The 15,296-nt window shown below is 39.8% G+C and overlaps 1 pseudogene; it reads left to right on the top strand.

Moving 5' to 3' along the window:
• The first annotated feature begins 14,390 nt into the window (after positions 1-14,390).
• Hmgb1-ps22 (high-mobility group box 1, pseudogene 22) lies at positions 14,391-15,092 on the top strand (annotated as a pseudogene).
• The last annotated feature ends 204 nt before the right edge of the window (positions 15,093-15,296 follow it).

Here is a 15,296-nt window from a genome sequence, read left to right as displayed (position 1 = left end):
GGAGGCTGGGTCTCTTGAGAGGCAGAGCCACAGAGCTGACACTGAAGGGAGGTACTCCTTAAGGGAGAATCTAAGTCCAGAGAGTCAGCCCGTAACAGACTCCAGCTGCCCCTCTGCTCACCTTTCTGTTTCACAGGCACAAAGCTTGTGCTCATTTTTGGACTGGCTTTTTCGTCCCAAGAAAGCTTCCTCATTTAGCTCTGTGACTAAATGCTACTTGTCACCTGATCTGGTTGTTCCAGCAGCTCTCACTGGGCCACTCACTAGCTTTCTTGCCTGGCCCCTTTCCTCTGTTCTTAAGAATTTTATCACCTAATACACTGTGTTGTTTGACTTATAATACCTTCCATCCTGCTAATATGCATGTCCCAGATTCCCATTGTGAAGGTTCTAATTGTAAAACAAGGGGATGGTGCATCCCCCTAAATATTAAATTTACCTCTGTGGGTTGAAACCAGGATTGGACATGTGGATATACTTGGGGTCTTAGAATGTTTCAATCAGGTGCTGATCCAGGGATTATATTTACTATAAAATTGTTAAAAGAGCCTGTATATTCCTACTCCCTGGCTTCTGGGCACTGACCCCAATAAGGAGCCCAGAACACGGCACAGGGTACACGCAACTTTATCTACAGCCTGCACTCCACTGAGAGGAGCTGCTTGCTCAAACAACTGCACTGCTTCGAGTCCATTGCTGTCACACAAGAGAAATTGGAAGCTCTACCACCCACTCCAGGACGCTGAGATATGTATTCTTCCACAATGCGATACCTTTTGTAGGATCTGGCTTTTTGGATAATGCAGTTATTATTGTTGCAGGAACCCAAATTGAATTGTATATTTGATTTATTTTGAGATTTCAACAATGTCAATCTACATGTTATCTTTTCCTCCTATGTATCAACATATTATTTAACTTTCAGTCATTGACACTGTACTGTACTGAGTTGGGGTTTGCTTATTTCTGACATGACATGCACGGGATGCCTATTTATGTCTTTATTTTTTTCTGATGGTTATAATTCAATGTTGAGGTTTCTCCAAATTATTTAAGCTGTTAGTATCAGTTACAATTGTAATTCCCTGCCTGGTGGCATCCCTTCTGTGATATTTCACGGTAAACATTTATAATCATATAAATTCATTCAATTTTTAAACTTCCACATCTATCCAAAATGGAGCAGTGTTTTAAGTACATCTCACTATTTTAATTTTGACTCACTCTGTCTTTAAGAGTCAGAGGTTAATCAAAAAGAACAATTGTCTGGCCCCCCTTTTACAGAAGCTGTATATGCTAACAAGTGTACTTATTTCTGATTGGCTTTTTACCTTTAATTTTCCAACTTTGAGCAATCACACTGAATTCTGGTTTGTGAGAGAAAGGCAGTGCTTGGATATTTTGTGTGTCTTAGAATATGTTTAAAGAGAGCATGAAAAAAGTCAGAGAAGGATTAGAAAAGAGAAAACAAGAAAGAGAAAAAGCTGAGAACTGATATCAAAATTGGTTCTCCACCTCTTTGGTTGTCTACTCTGTTTTCCTCTCTGTTGGGACCCCTAGTAGTCCGTCTTTTAGTTATATCTTTTGGCCCTTGGGCATTTAATCATTTAACCAGCTTTATTAAACAACAGGTAGATAATATAGCAGCAAAACTTATTTAGGTATATTATCATAGGCTGGCTATGGAGGATGCCTTTGATGAGGGCCAAGCTTACCTACACATCTCCTCCCAACCCAGGCAAGGACCTTTTTGTCCTTCAGTCAAATGAGGCCAACATTCTTTTCTGCCTGCTGTCCTGATGCATTTGCTGAAACATCAATGAATTGTCACCCCTGTGTCCTGAGCTGGACAGTCAATGACAGGTAAGAGAGTGATATTCACAAATAAAGGGCCTAAGACAGGAGGGCCGCCATTAGCTGCTGCCTTATCCCATGACGGACCCTGGCCACAAGATTCTCTTGGCCATGTGACAAATATCACTCCAAGCTAAGACAGATGCAGTTCCTGAGGGGCTCATTCCAGGACAGCACGGCCATTTGGTCACCTTTTCATCTGATTATAAGGAAGGGGGAGATGTTGGGAGCAATGCCCTTGAAACCCTCCATTATTGATGTTATTATTATGGTTAGAATTAAATATGACTGGGTTCATGGAAAATCCCAAGCCAGCTATAGAAGACTAATACAAATCTGGTGGTCAGGATGAATAATGATATAATAAAGTTCTGACCTTGCTGAGAAATACTTCTGACGTCAAGATACCCAATGTGATGACCTGTAACCTTTCTGAAAAACAAACATCCTGTTGATATCAGCTGGCCACACGAATACTGTGTCCTAGGCCTGTGTAAATGTTTCCCACTTGCCCCCTCTCTCTGTTACCCCTGTTAGGGTATAAATTCAGCCTTGGGAAAAAATAAAATTGTTGCCTTGATCAGACTCTTGTCTTGGCATCCTTCTTTGTGTTTCTTGTCCCCCATTCTCTTCCAGGTACCCTCAGCACCCTCGCTGACAGAAATGAATATCTGTGAACACACACAAGCACCTTTGCCCACCCATGTAAGACTGATGGGAAACCCCTTAGGTAGCATTGCATCTGAATGCCACCGTGTATGAGTTCTTGATCAGCCATTGGTAGTGGCCTGCAACAGCTGTTGATCAAGTAGGCAGAATGCAGGAAGAGTGGCGAGTTAGGAGACATCAGAGGCTGCTAGGCTGCACTCCAGTTGCTGAATGCTTTATCTGACCTTCAGGGAGCAAAGGATGCTTCTTTTTTCTCCACCTTTCAGTTTTAAGGTCCCCCTGTAAGCCAATCCCAACATGGATCTAACAAGAAACAGATTTTGGAGAAGTAGCTTCCAGTTTAATCTAATCAGCACTATAATAGCCATTCCACTTCATCTTATATATAATACACATCCTATACATGTATCTTTTAACCAAACGTAACTTTCTATTAAAGGTGACAGTAAAGGCATGCTTCTGCCCACTGTAATACATGTGTAACACAACTGAAAATGTGTTACATCCTCCCTGCAGGAGTATATACAACATACCATGTCAGTTTATCTTTGCATGATGTTTATTTCTCTGTCAGCCAAGTTTCTTGGTTAACTTTAATCTTCTGTAAAGTAAATATTGAAGTAAAAGAGTAATAAACCATTGTGAGGATAGCTTCCATTTGATAAAAACGGAAGGGGAGAAAAACTGAAAACTCATATCAAACAAATGTAAGTTCTTCTTTCTATAGAGCTCACTTTTGTAACCGAGCACACACCTTTATGTATGTCCCTCCTAAACACTCTCATCATTTTATGTGCCTTCAGCAAGCACTCAACTATTCATGTTTTCATCCCGTGCTGCGATGACTTTAAATTCTTGAACTGGCTCACAGCTTGGGGACGTGATACGAGAAGAAGCCTAATACCCATAAATTGTGTCATCTTGTCTACTCAGTTATTGAGATCCCTCTGCAGTCGGGTCGCTTTTGGTGATAATTCACAGAGAGCGTCACACTTAGTTATGAACTGCTTCGTAATAAAACAACTCACACTGGGTGCCCCCAACGCAACCACTATTTGCTTGCTCACATTTCAACCCACAACACCAGCAGACTGACTTATGTTGGGTTCTTATAGTTTCCCATCATCCTTTCTCATGGACCCATGAAAAACAAGAGACACACTAAAGGATGCCACTCGTGCTAGTCAGTTCTTGAAGCTCCCTTTTGTGCTGGGCAAACCACTTTCCCTTGATGATCAAAATTAGTTAGTCAGCACCGTAGCTCTCTGATCTGCCTGTTGTTTTCCTGGCATGAGGAACCAATATAGTTGGGTAGAAGTCTCAGCTTCCAGTTCAGTGAACCACTGTTGTATCCCTTGCTGCTTCGGAAACAGAAAATTCTGTGCCTGCTGTTTCTAGGATTACTAGGACAGGGAACAGAAATTTTGCTTATGGATAAGATTTAGAGGAGGAGTGATCATATTTTTTTATAGTTTTTTCTTTCATTGGATATTTTTATTTACATTTTAAATGTTATACCCTTTCCTGCTTTCCCCTCCAGAAATACACTATCCTATCCCCCTCTCCCTGCCTCTATGAGGGTGCTCCCTTACCCAGCCACCCACTCCCTCCCACCTCCCTGCCTTGACATTCCCCTTAACAGGACCAAGGGCCTCTCTTCCCATTGATGCCTGACAAGGCCATCCTCTGCTACATATGTGGATGTAGCCATAGGTACATCCGTGTGTTCTCTTGAGATGGTGGTTTATTCCCCAGGAGCTCTGGGAGGTCTGGTTGGTTGATATTGTTGTTCTTCTAAAGGGGTTACAAACCCCTTCATCTTCTTCAATCTTTTCTCTAACTCCTCCATTGGGAACCCCATTCTCAGTTCAATGGTTGGCTGCGAGCATCAGCCTCTGTATTTGTCAGCCTCTGGCAGAGCCTCTCAGGAAACAGCTATGTCAGGCTCCTGTCAGCAAGCACTTCTTGGCATCTCCAATATTGTCTGAGTTTGGTGACTGTATATGGGATGGATCCCTAGGTGGGGCAGTCTCTGGATGGCCTTTCCTTCAGTTTCTGCTCCACACTTTGTCTCCATTATTTCCTCTTGAGAGTATTTTGTTCTCCCTTCTAAGAAGGTCTGAAGCATCCACACTTTGATCTTCCTTCTTGAACTTCCTATTTTTATTTTCTGATTCCTAGAGTTATGACTGCTAAACACAGGAGGTGTGTCACCATAAATTGATATTCATTCAGAATATTACATCCTGGAGGACATTTTCTCAGCCCTCTAGTTACCCCACAGCATGGCAAAATGAGTTTTCAAATGTTCAACATTTTATTAGACCAGATTCTTCAGAATGATGGAAAAATGTAGCCCTAGTGCATTAATGTCATGTGTACAAGAGCCTGCTACCAGCCTTCATTTGCTTAAAATGAGTTATTTAGTCCTAAATGATGATGGTGTGTGGAATATCATGATAGTGAATTGAGATTTCCCTAAGTCCTTAGATTTTAGTGTTGATAGAAGCTCTTCAGGCAGGACAGACAGATCTGTATCTGTAGTAAGTGCTTATACTGTTGCACTCTATGATAGAAATGGTCCATTATAATCTATCTGCCACTACATATATGGCTGATTTGGGCAAGGAGTGATGTTGGCTCCCTTAGTTTCTGTAACTGAGTTTAGGGCAACCAGCAGTGACTGTGCACAGCAAATGGAAATTTATGTTGATAAGCCCTTGTATAACTTGCATCTGAATGTCCATTGTCAAATGTAGTTTGAGCCAGCTGGCCAAGTGTTAGCATATGGGAAGAGGACTAACACCCACACATTGTGTCATCCCGTCTAGCCAGTTATTAAGATCCTTCTCTAATGAAGTTGTTCTTTGAAGCTCACATTTAATTGGACTGCTGCACAACTAACCTCAAACTGATGCTCACATTATTTCCATGGTAGGCTCAGCCACAATTGTCTTGAGTAGACACTGTTTCTGTTAGTGTCCTGATAGCGGTCATGAAGTATCTAGAAGCATTACCATTTCTAGATGGCCCAAGATGGCTTTATTTGCATGTCTTTTACCTTAGCATGACTGGATAAGATATTGTGAGCCTCTTCCCAGGAGGCTATTCTAGTAGGATAGCCAGACAACTTGACACGGTACTTAAGGCTTCCCAAAAGAGTGAAGGTGGAGGCTTACATGCCTCTTGTACGTTAGGTCCTAGGATCCACACAATATAATTCCTACTATATAATATTCATACAAGTTATGAGGTTAGCTGAGTGTTATACAGATGAGTAAATTCTATCTTCATAGACTAACTGGCATGGTGAACAAAACTCCTTAAAGCTGTGTCTCAAGAGATGGATTGAGTGATTAGAATTTCAGTACTATGGAGAGATTGGAATGTTTCAGGTTCAGAGGTTAATTATCTTGGGCTAGCTTTAGTTCCTGGAGTCATTTCTTGCCCAACTCTGTATTGGAACTAACACCCTCTGACTAATAGATAATACCTTTTTGAATCTATTGACTTAGCAGACCCTATGGCTTCCACCAATCCCCAAACTAACAATGGCATCAGGTAGCATCTTAGACCTATAGAAAAGCTTCTGCCATCTTTCTGTAGCCACCTCTTGGATGTACCCACTGTTGTATTTTAAAGTTGCCTTTATTTATGTTTTTTCCTGTGAAATTATAAAAGCTTCATGAAACTGCTTTCATATTATAATGTGAGGTCTGATTGAACCTCTTCCAGGTCCTCTTGAATGAGACTCTTGGAGGCAGTGATCGATGTAAAAGCAAGAGGAGTTTAATTCCGACATGTTGGGGTTCTCTCACTTCAAGGGGAGACGACCCTGAGCAGACTCTAACAGGGAGTTATATCCCTTGCAAACAATTGGGGCAGAATTCAAACAACTGAGGCAGAATTTGTACAGAACTAGGCAGGATACTATGTGCATGTGGTGGAGCAAAGTAACTTTCAGATCAGACTCAGTATCGTTTAAGACTTTCTCAAGGCGGGGGTGGAGGGGGGAGGATCAGTTGGAAGTCACAGGTAGCTTTGTGTGACAGTTTGGTTTATATCTGTTCCAGGGACTAAACCAGCTTTTTCTTCCTGGAAGGGAGGGGTCCTTGTGCTCGGAGATTTGTGGTAGGAATTTTCCCACTGGCCCTAGATTGGCCCCAACTCTGGCTCTTTCTACATAGGTGTTCCTGGTCCATGATCACTCAGGATGACTTGAGAATAAACCATTTATTATTCTCTTGTGGTTTTGTTTTCATTGTTGTTTTAGGGTTTTTGTGTGTGAGTTGAGAGTATATACACTCATTTCTATGTAATCTTTTATCCTAGTAGCTCATGTTCTAACATATCAATTTTAAATGGTATAGTTTGAAAATTGCATTTTAGTATCTTGCTGCTTCCCTACCATCTTGTTCCAGAAGTTTTACTCCAGTCATTCTTTGACCTCACAGGATGTTGGTATTTGTTTGTTTGTTTGCTTGTTTATGTGTGTGTGTGAGCATGTGGTGTCACATGAGCTCACAAGCACATGCATGTCAAGGCATGTATACGGAGGTCAGAGGACAATTGTGTGGATTTGCTTCTCTACTTCCACTTTTTACATAGCTCCAGAGAAGGAACTGAAGTCACCAGGCTTCTGCAGCAATCGCTTTCCCTCATGCATCATCTTGCCAGGCCGATCTTTGCACTGTCTTTTATTCCATCAGACCTTGATTTTATTTTCATTTTATAATTCATTCCATCCCATTATTCACTCAGCATGTTTATGTTTAGCAATATCTGATGTCACATGTTCTTTTAGGCACAGGGAATACGGCAGTCAGCATGCAGTAAATTCACTAGTATTCTGAAGTTATGTGTTCCTTTGGGCTAAATCATCAAGCAAAACCTGAAACTCATGGACACTAGTGATCAGCTTTCTTTATGCATCTTCTAAAGACCCAAGTGTTCTGAAAAGTTTCAAAAAGATGAGACTGAAAGTTTGAATCCACAATAATCATTAAAAAAGATCCTCCCACACTTTTCTGATCGTACTTACAATTAGCTCCCAGGAGATTCCACTAGGCTTCTCCCAGGGACTTCAATAAAGCTTATGATATCACCTGCTGCCATCAGCTGCTGCTGTCATCAGGTGCACCAGGTGTGGGCTGCAAATAAAAGGACAGCTGGCCACCCAACTATGCTCTCTGTCTGTTTCCAGATCATCTCTATCTCTCTCTCCTTTCTTTCAAGCCCCTCCATCCACATTTGCCCTCATGGCCCTGCTCCCTTCTCCAGGTCCTCACTTACTTCCCTTCCCCCAGTAAACCCCCTTTATACCAGATCTGTTGCATAGTGTAATTTCTCAGGGGTATACCTTGGCATGGGCCTGCCAGATACCCACTAGCTGCATTATATTCTAAAGCACTTACCATTTTTATTTTCGGTTGCTTTTTCTCAAAGGGGTCTTTCTAATTATTTCTTCTTCCATGCAGCAAGTGTTTCTCTTGAGCTTGTGTTGGGGGCAGCAGGTAGGAGAGTGGGTGAGTTTCCTCTTCCTTTTGCCAGAACTAGATACAGCACTGTGAAAAAAAGGGAACAGAGGCAAGAGAACTGAAGTATCCCCATGACTGAGATTTAGTGTATTTTACTTGAAAACTACACCGAATTTATAAAAAAGCAGACTCATCTTTCCATGCCTGCATAGTTCTGGATGAAGCAGTCTTCCTACAGAAGAGATTTTTACCCAAACCAGGTTATATCATAACTGTCAACGCCCAACTGCCAAAGTAGTGTAAAATCTGAGGCAAACTCACTCCCCAAAGGGTGAGTTCAGACCTGAATTATACGTCTTAGACCTTGTCACCAAATTTAATGTCAGAAAAAGTATTCTGTTTTCCATAGATGGTGTGAAAAAAAAGTTAGAGAGAGGCTAGAGGAGTCTTAGGGAGGAGGAACAGAGGGTGGGAGTATGTCTAACATCTGACCATGTGGCACTTCTCACCACACCTGCAAAACAGGTGCTGAAGGACTGTCAGGGTCAGTCCCTTCCTACAGTGTATGTCCCCTCTCCTTTCACATAACTTGTGTCTTTCTTGGCCTTCCCAAGACAGGAAAACTGTCTTTAGACCCTCATATTCCCACATTTCCTCCCATCAAGGCATTTTGCATTTATTCTGTTGCTCTGTGTGGTAATTTTGCTTCTTTCTGGGCCCTGTTACTTCCTTGCTCAGACTGTAGATGTTAGCTTAGTTATGTCTTTCCTGCTAAATACCGCAGACGAATATCACAAGGTCAGAAAATTCTATTACATCCATTTAAATACCAACTCTTTCAAATATCATTTCTAGATTTAGTTTTATATTAAAACCTCTGATTCGTATCCAGCACCTTGATTCCAGTAGATGGTCCAGGAAATTCTGCTTGCAGTTGCCTCCTTAAGTGTCAGTTGTTGTACGTGTCCCATAGTGCTCCTCGTGTGTAGTTGCTGAGTTAACGACAAAGAAATGCGGCCATTTTTTTTTAAAAAGCCATTATTCTTTTTTTCTTTTTCCTTTTCATCATTATTAACTTGGATATTTCTTATTTACATTTCGATTGTTATTCCCTTTCCCGGTTTCTGGGCCAACATCCCCCTAACCCCCCCCTTCCCCTTCTCTATGGGTGTTCCCCTCCCCATTCTCTCCCCATTACGGCCCTTCCCCCAACAATCACGTTCACTGGGGGTTCAGTCATGGCAGAATCAAGGTCTTCCCCTTCCACTGGTGTTCTTACTATGCTATTCATTGCTACGTATGCAGTTGGAGCCCAGGGTCAGTCCATGTATAGTTTTTAGGTAGTGGCTTAGTTCCTGGAAGCTCTGGTTGGTTGGCATTGTTGTTCATATGGGGTCTCAAGCCCCTTCAAGCTCTTTCAGTCCTTTCTCTGATTCCTTCAACAGGGGTCCCATTCTCAGTTCAGTGGTTTAATGATGGCTTTTGCCTATGTATTTGCTGTATTCTGGCAGTGTCTCTCAGGAGAGATCTATATCCGGTTCCTGTCGGCCTGCACTTCTTTGCTTCATCCATCTTACCTAGTTTGGTGAAAAGCCATTATTCTTAGTGTTCAAAGTATCTTTATAGGGATACTTACTTTAGTTTATAGTCAAAAAAATGTAAATTTATGTTACTATTGAAAAATGTTTGAAGTGATTTTTTGAAAATCTTGTGTTTGGGAGAATTTTGCTTTGACTGTACAATTCTTTCTTGTTCATGAGGTAAAGATAGAGAAGAGGTCTCACTGCATAAAACAAAAAACAAAAACAAAAACAAAAACTAACCAACCAACCAAACAACCAACCAAACAATCAAACAAAAAAAGGGTTTCCTTTCCACAGTGCATGCTTTTTCTCTAATCTTGGAGTCCACAAAAAGCAAATTTCTTAAATATAAAATTTCCAGGTTTAACTGTAAAATAACAGTAAGGACTTGGACTTGTTTAGAATGGGTAGAGAATCTTGTACAGAGAATATCTTGTGTATTATATGGACTCATCACCTGTCACTTAAAAAGCCTATGGTCTATGGCTTAGGCAGGAAATAGAATGTGGAACATCTGGGAGGCCAAAAGAATTCTGAGATAGAGCCAGGTACAGGAAGATTTGCCAGGGAGATGTGAGGAGACAGATGCATGGTACCCAGACACAGGTAACAGCCATGTGGCAGAATGTAGATTAAAATAAGTGGGCTATTCTAAGTTATGATCTAGTCAGAGTTATATCGCCAAGATATCTGTAAATATATTTTGAGTCTGAGTCTTATTCCTAGGAGCCTTGGGGAAGAAGAACTGGACCTAACATTTACTGTTATTCTTACTTTGTGTGTATTACCATCATATTTGAGAGTTTAAAATGCATACAATATGCTTACTTTCAAATAACTAAAGTGCATCTATATTGTAAAGTAACCAATTAGTATCTTTCCAGCTGAAATTATATTTCCAAAAGCAGGCACACTGTTTCCAGGCTGTCAGAAACGTTGGTTTTATAATTAGATGTATTATACCAACTTAAAATTGTGATTTTCTAATACTTTGGATTTTAGATAGGAAAAATAACATAAGGATAAAAGTCACATAGATACTTGTTTTGAAAGTCACATGTTTTCATAAGAAGGAAAAGCAACTTGTCCAAGTTGAACATCTAGTAGTACTCTTTTTATACTTCTAAGAATCCAAGAAAAGTAAACAGAATGTTGTCCCTTTGCCAGAGATCTATTCTTTCTTTCACCATGAGATCACAGCAGTTATACCACCACTCCTTAGAAAATCCTTTAATCCTGCCTGGACTTTTAAAAGGAAGGGTCCAACAGCAATAATATTTTATACCTGCTTTCTTTATCCCTTTAGGAACCCAGTCACATCCACACCATCTTTGCACGGGGAATAGGATTTCTTTTCTCTTTCTGAGTCCAGGAAGCTATTCTCTACACATGGGGAATCTCTGTCAGATGTGAAACAAAGCTTCATTAGATGTTCCTCATAAAGAAAATTAATTCTGTGTTCTTAGCCTGCTTCACCAAATAGCAACAGAGTATAGTTTAAAAAGTGCTTTTATGTTCACAAGGACTTACCGCACAGAGGCTATTCTGGTTACCTCGTATAGGAACATGTCTCCCTTGGTGCATAATTCAGGTAAGAGTAGCAAAGGATTGGGCCGACCAATGATTCCATCGAGGAAATCATGTAGGAACTAAAATATTCTATGTAAAATGTATGATATTCTTAATGCTCCTGTTGAATATTTAATATGCCCAGTCCCGAGGGTTAGTATTTGAAACACAAGTTCAGCTACCTGACTGGCATTTCTCTAAGCCATAATTAGAGCTGTCAAAACCAGTTCTTTTAAAACAGAAGCTCAAGAGCTTGTTGTCTGTAGTTGTGCCAGCATCATTTGATGTGAATGCAGAGTTTCCCTCAACAGTAAAGGCAAACATACGCTTTCTGATAACAAGGACACACACATGAGCACACACAAACCAAAGAGAGGGCATGCTTTTCAAGGCTAATATTTAGATCTACTCTTGACCAATTAGATATTTTTGAATTAACATGCTTAGCCACAAATATATAAAGAAATGAATAGAAAAACCTTTTGAAACTATGCCAGAAGCTTCAAACTGTTATAATATGGAAAAGAAAACTGTCATATACAAAACTCCACACTAGTGATTTTTCATTTTTGATCATTGTGTGCCTAACAGAAATGATTTAATTTTCTTTTAAATCTCAAAACTACATGAATCAGGAAAGTGGAGTAAGACACAAAATAGCCTGCGTAGGTCATAGGGCCATGATGGTGATTCAGACAGGGAAGACATCTAAGACTCTTGAGTGTCTCTACAGCCAGTCTACAGAATAGCTAGCCTCCTCCTGAGTTAGAGTTCTTCCTGAAATACTCATGACAGAAAATTTTAGTGAAATCATTAAGGTGTTTTAGAAAGTGCATTTGTCTGTGTTTTCCCCAGGCAGCAAGGTCCCCATCAGAGTAATGAGATTGAGAAGCTGCAGTAAATCTTACAGTGCTTTAAGAAATTTTCTGTAATGTCACCCAGAATCCAGATACTGGTTCTCCATATTATAGGCAAGAAACTGATCTCTTGATCGTTGATTTAGATTTACTCAAAATAATAAGAAAAGAAAGTATATTTTTATTGGGAAAATTCAGTGAAAGAATTATAGCTTGTTTCTTTTGAATTAAAATGAAACCAGGTACAGTACATTGATCATCCCACCCTCAGATGATAGTCTGCTTACTGCCTACCCTGCCTGCCTTCTTTCTGCACACTCAACCAACAATTGTTTCTCCAAATCTAAACACTTGTCAGTTTCTCTGTGCCAGACCTCATTCACAGAACATGGATTCCTCATGGAGAATTCTACCTATTTGAAAGAAAAAAAAATCATTATTTATATTACCAGTCTAGCACTTGAACATTATAATATTTCAAAGCTTTAGAGATTTTGTTCAATTACTTTATTATTTAGTCTTTTCTGTAACACAAAATTTCTTTGGCCACAAGGCTAGATGGTTTTAGCACACAATTCTGCCAGACTTTCAAAGAGTTAAAATTAATACTCATCAAAATGTTCCACAAGGTAAAAATAGAAGGAACATTGCTCAATTAATTTTATGAGGTCTTACATACCCTGATACTCCAATGACACAAAGATTCAACAAAGAAAGAAAATTATAGTTCCAAATTTTCTTTATGAATATAGATACAACAATAATCAACAAAATTTTAGAAGCAGAATCCAAGAACACATCAAAAAGATAATCCACCATGATCAAGTAGACTTCATCCAAGAGATATAAGGATAGTTCAACATACAAAAATCAGTCAGTGTAACCCACCATATAAACAAACTAGAAGAAAACACATACAATTATCTCATTAGATGCACAAAAAGCTTCTGACCTAAACCCAATACCTCTTCATGTTAAAAGTCTTGAAGAGATTAGGAATACAAGGACATACATAAATATAATAAAGGCAATCTACAGCAAACTTATAGCTAACATAAAATTAAATGAAAGGAAACAACTGGCAATTCCACTAAAATCAGGAACAAAACAAGGCTGACTTCTCTCTCCATATATATTCAAAATAGTACTTTAAGTTCTAGATAGAGGAATAAGACAACTGAAAGAGATCAAGGGGCTACAAATTGGAAAAAAAGTTAGGGTACTGTTATTTGCAGATGATTTGATAGTATACGTAAATGACCCCCAAAATTCTAGCAGTAAGCTCCTACAAATGATAAACACCGTCAGCGAAGTGGCTAGATACAAGATTAACTAAAAAAATAAAATAAAATTAGTAGCCCTCTTATATACAAATGCTAAATTAATTGAAAAAGAAATCAGGGCAGTAACACTCTTCACAATAGATAAAAACAATATAAAATACCTTGGTGTGAATCTAACCAAGTAAGTGAAAGATCTATATGGCAAGAACTTCAAGTCTCTGAAAAGAGAAGTTGAAGAAGATATCAGAAGATACAAAGATCTCTTATGCTCAGGGATTGGTAGGATTAACGTGGTAAAAATAACCATCTTACCAAAAACAATCAACAAATTTAATGTAATTCCCATCAAAATTCCAATATAACTCTTTACAAACCTTGAAAGGACAATTCTCAATTTTATATGAAAAAAACAAACAAAAAACTCAAGATAGCTAAAATAATCCCAAACAAGAAAAGAACTTCTGGAGGTATCACCATTTCTGATCTCAAACTATACAGAGCTATAGCAATAAAAACTACATGGTACTGGCAACATGTTGATCAATGAAATTGAATCAAAGGCCCAGATGTAGATCCACACACCTGTGGACAATGGGGTTTTGATAAAGATGACAGAGATATACACCAGAAAAAAGACAGTATCTTCAACAAAGAATGCTGTTTAAATTGGGTGTCTGTATATAGAATTGCTAATAGGTCCATACCTGCCACCCTGCCCCAAACTCAGTTCCAAGTGGATTAATGACCACAGCATAAAACCAGATACACTAAACCTGATGGAAGAGGAGTATTGAAGAGTAGTCTTGAACACAGTGGTGCAGGAGACAACTTTTTCAACAGAACACCAATAATGGAGGCACTAAAATCAACAATTAATAAATGTGACCTCATGAAACTGAAAGTCTTATGTAAGGACACCATTAATCAGACAAAGTAGCAGCCTATGAGTGGCCAAACCTACTCCATTTTGGGACTGGCCTCCATCTTAAAAGAAAATAATAGTCAGTACATTGAGCTCCAGAGAGACAGCACCGGGGCAAGCGAGAGCCGAACGGGCACTGGGCGACTCTGTGCTTCGTGGAGGAAAATCAACTAAACATGGGCAAAGGAGATCCTAAGAAGTGAGAGGCAAAAATGTACTCATATGCATTCTTTGTGCAAACCTGCCGGGAGGAGCACAAGAAGAAGCACCCAGATGCTTCTTTCAACTTCTCAGAGTCCTCCAAGAGGTGCTCAACAAGGTGGAAGACCATGTCTGCTAAAGAAAAGCGGAGATTTGAAGATATGGCAAAGACTGACAAGGCTCATTATGAAAGAGAAATGAAAACCTACATCCCCACAAGGGGAGACCAAAAAAAAGTTCAAGGACCCCATGCCCCCAAGAGACCTCCTTCGGCCTTCTTGTTCTGTTCTGAGTACCGCCCAAAAGTCAAAGGCGAGCATCCTGGCTTATCCATTGGTGATGTTGCAAAGAAACGAGGAGAGATGTGGAATAACACTGCCGCGGACGACAAGCAGCCCTATGGGAAGATGGCCGCCAAGCTGAAGGAGAAGTATGAGAAGGATGTTGCTGCCTACAGAGCTAAAGGAAAACCTGATGCAGCGAAAAGGGGGATGGTCAAGGCTGAGAAGAGCAAGAAAAAGAAGGAAGAGGAAGATGATGAGGAGGCTGAAGAGGAAGAGGAAGAGGAGGAGGAAGAAGAAGATAATGAATACGTTGGTTCTAGCACAGTTTTTAATTTGTCTATAAAGCATTTAACCCCCTGTACACAACTCACTCCTTTTAAAGAAAAAAATTGAAATGTAAGGCTGTGTAAGATTTGTTTTTAAACTGTACAGTGTCTTTTTTTGTATAGTTAACATACTACCAAATGTGTCTTTGGATAACCCTGTCCCAGTGGTATTCTCAATAGCCACTAACCTTGCCTGGTACAGTCTGGGGTGGTAAATTGGCAAGGTAATGAAAGCAGGTTCTTGTTGGTGCACAGCACAAATTATTTATAT

Source organism: Rattus norvegicus, chromosome 18, assembly GCF_021556685.1.
Source record: "Rattus norvegicus strain SHRSP/BbbUtx chromosome 18, alternate assembly SHRSP_T2T, whole genome shotgun sequence".
NCBI lineage: Eukaryota > Metazoa > Chordata > Mammalia > Rodentia > Muridae > Rattus > Rattus norvegicus.
Note: the sequence above shows the minus strand (reverse complement) of the source record. Positions and strands in the feature narration are given on the sequence as shown.